Below are 4,173 nucleotides of genomic sequence, written 5' to 3'. Positions count from 1 at the left end.
ATATATATTATATTATATAATTTTCCTAAAATGTGGTACAACTTAGTTGGTTTTTAAATGGATTCATACAATCCACATCATACAATAAAGTAAAAGGTAATTCAGGGTCCCAAAGATAAACTTACTGAGAAAAATAATCATCATTAATAATCTTCTTCCAGTTTTCATACTCTAGTTAACCCTGTTTTTCCTTGTTTAAAAGAAAATGATGCTCTAAGCTACAAAATTTTGTCAAGAACTCATACTGAATTTTCAATGCCAAAGATGTAGCTGTCAATATTATCAGACTGAGCACTGAACATGTACTATCAAATTATCTTACAATCTACATTATTTTGATTCTATTTCTATGGCTTTGAATTTAGAACCATTTAAAAGTTTTTATAAAAAAGTCTATAAATTCACCTGTATATGTTGTTAGAAAAAAGAAAACAGAAAAAGAACACTGGGTGTCTGTACATTTTGTGGTGTAAAATATGTAACTGAATATTACTATTTAAAAAAAGCCCCCAATCATAAAACTCACACAGAATTTTATTTTACATAGTCTTACATAGTTTTGTGATTTTTAATTAGTCATGAATATCAAAATCTATAACTCTCTATGAATAGAGATAAATGGATATTTGAACTGATAAAGAAAAACTAAAGACATGATGATCCCTTAATATAAAATAAATTAAGCAAATTTGGAGATAGAATATGGTACATTATTGTTTCAGTATTCCGTGTGAACATTAATAACTTCAATGTTAGTGTTTTATTAATGAGAAAATTATTCGTGAGTCTTAGCTTTGAAAAGTATAGCTTACTTTTTTATGTCAGTAAGTTAGTTATTAAATTGAATACATGTTCCTTTCATTTAAATATTCTTTTCATTTTCTGACTGTTGTTTACTGCTTGTTGAAACACAATAATGAGAGGGAAATATCAGAGGGTGTGAGACAATCTTCCAAGCAAATAACAAAATCATCACATCTTCTCTTTAAAAAACCTTCAACATTACATCTAAATATTTGTCCAATCTAAATTACACATGTATTCTGAAATACTTCTTTTTATTTTGTCTTACTATGTTCAAACAAGTATACTTTGACTATTATTTAAGAATAGACTAAAATGTAGTACTTTAAAAAAGCATTCCATCTAATTTTATGTAATTTAAATGATATTTTTTTTCTTTAGCATTAAAATGCATTCAGATGTTTGTAGGTGTTTGATATATTCATATGAGTGATATCTTTTTGTCACTCATTGGGTTATTATAAAATTACATAATATTGTGTTATGCCTCCAGTTTACATTTAAAATTAATGTTTGTAATATTCCAGTCTTTTGGGGATTCCTAAAAATAGAAAATTAATCATAGTTAATACTAAAAGCACATACATTCCCTAAGTGCATTTTATCAAACTTTTGGCATTTCTACATTGATATTTTGAATGATAGGCTATTTTATTAAGAAAATGTTTCTATATAATTTAATCAGAAAATAGTCTGTTGTAATTTCTTTTAAATGAGAATGTGATTTTCTTGTTGAATCAGTCTACCTTAATTGGTATCTTTCATGCTTTGTTACAATCATGAGGAAAAATACACATTCATCTTGCTTATTACACACTATTGAAAATAAGGTTATATTTAATTTACATATAATAGAATGGCTTTATGAATTAATTTGATTTAAAGAAATGTTTTGAATTAAGTAGCTCTTCATAGTAACAGACATAATTTTCTTAATGCAAGTTCTTGTACCATATTTTTAAGTATTGCTTACTTTCTAATATAGTATAGATATTAGTCACACTAATTTATTTTTTAGGGCTTAAATTAAACCATCAATCTATCAAAAATTTCACCAAATATGTGAGACAAATAATGATATTTAAACATGAAATGATAAGTTGTTATTTTAGTAATCAATGTTCTATTGAATAAAAAAATTAATCAGAGGTATAGCAGACTAAGAATGATTGAATACAATGTAATAAATATTGTTTACAAATGAAGGGGACTATAAATGGATAAATGCCACCAACAAATACTGAATATTTCCAACAAGTATTTGCTAGACTTTTATGTCAAGGAATTTTAGAAAAGATATTTTTATTTAATTTGGTCTTCCTAAGATTCAATCTCATAAATTCTACACACATTAAAACATCCTGCTTATTATACAGTCTTTCATTATTTCACAATATTCATGACACATATTCTTGGTTAGCATGATCAGTTTTAAAGTAGTAAGAACTCAACAGATTTTCCTATGGAAACAATGTCATAATATTTCAAAGGTATGTCAAATGACAATTTTTAGAAGTGTTTCGTCCACATTCTAGTTTTCAACTTGTAAACATAATTTTATGAAATAACTCAAAGTAAAATATTTAAGCATGTCATCAGAATTTCTTTACAGGTATAATGGTGTCAATATGTTTCATCTTCCTTTGGAAATACTAAGGAATAAGCTCATTTAATTCAGATATTAAATGCAATGCCTTTATCAAACATTGCAAATTAAGTACTATAGTCAAAGATAGAAATGTTTTAATTACATATTCATTCATTTGATTTCTTTATAAGTTTATATTTTTAATTAGATATTCTGCAATATAAAATCTCCTGTTTTTCTACCAAGGAGGAGGATAAAAATTCTTGCAATTTTCTACATAAACTTTAATATCTACATATTAATTATAATATTTTACCTCCAAAAATAATTAACTAGATTTAACGTAATCTTTAATATAATGATTCAGTCACAATGTGGCAAATGTTAAACAGGACAAAGAAAGTCGTTCATATTGTTGACTTATACTAAGCAGTATGACATTTCATTGCATGTGTTGTTTTATTTCTCCTTTCTCATATTTCTATGTGTCCTTTTAATACCCGAGGAATTCAAAAGTACTTAAAGCATTGATATACTTAACAGTTTTCTGAAATCTTATATTTTTCATACCGTGATTTCCTGGGTTCTCTAACTTTTTCAATTCTAATTTTGTAGTGGTAAAGGCTTTGCACTTAACATCCTTTTTATTTTCCTTTTTAACAAGGAAAAACAAATGACAAAATTCCATATTTTTTACACCATGAAGTAGTAAAATTATTTTATATATTGTTAGTACTTCAGAGAATAACCCTCTGCTAAGTCAAACAAAATCCTTATACAGTAATTTGTGAAACTGTTCAATAGAATATTTTTTTTTTCTTCTAAAACTTGGCATAGGCTTTAGATTATAGCATTCTTTTAGAATGCGAGTAGATGGGTGCCGCCAGAGTATTGCAGGCAATAATATGACAAAATTCCAATACTTTTAGTGTGCATGCATGTATTTCTAACCATTGTTATTTTTTAAGTATTTGTAAAATTAGAAAAATGACTTTTCTGTCTTGAAAACTTGTCACATGCTTAGTTTAAAGTTCTACATCCAGAAGTTTAGAGTTGTGTGCAAAAATATTGCATTACTGATGCAAAAATGTATAACATTTTTCACATCAGACTCAAAAACTTCTGAATGATAGAACTCAGACTTCCAATACATTCATATAATTTTGAGCTGAAAGCAAGCAGGGAATTTCAGCTCAAAACATTTTTTGAGACAGTTATCTGTGAGTGAAAACAGGGTATTATAACAGAAGATGAGTTTCAATCTTAACTATAGTGTTTGTACTGTGAATGCTATAATAATACATAAGTAAAATGAGTGTAAATGTAATATATTATTTTATACTGCTGTATACATATGAAATAAATAAAACTAGGATACATATTATGCCATTTTTCCATGCATGGATCTTCCACTGCCGCCTGTGGGAGTTTTGAATGAAAATCACTGATAAAATATGGCCCTAAATTTAAAAACAACTAATGTGGATTCAGTAACTAATCTTAAAATAACTAGTCTAAGGGAACATGTGTTCAAAACTGAGTGTCATTTGAAGCAACATACACCTAATTTTGAAGATTTTCACTGTGGTTTTCTAGAGAGGTAGCATCATGTGATACTTAAGATACCCACTTGAATATTTACAACACACAGGCTTCCATTTCATCTTTTTTTTTTCAACATTATTTGATTTTTAGTACTACAATAGGTTCAAAGTAATTAATATAAATATTGTCCTTAAAATATGAGTGCTTCCAAGCAATGAAAGAAAATTATTCCATCT

The sequence above is a fragment of the Elephantulus edwardii genome, unplaced genomic scaffold (genome assembly GCF_000299155.1).
Source record: "Elephantulus edwardii isolate Elephantulus edwardi_28Jun2011 unplaced genomic scaffold, EleEdw1.0 scaffold00123, whole genome shotgun sequence".
Taxonomy (NCBI): Eukaryota; Metazoa; Chordata; class Mammalia; order Macroscelidea; family Macroscelididae; genus Elephantulus; species Elephantulus edwardii.
Note: the sequence above shows the minus strand (reverse complement) of the source record.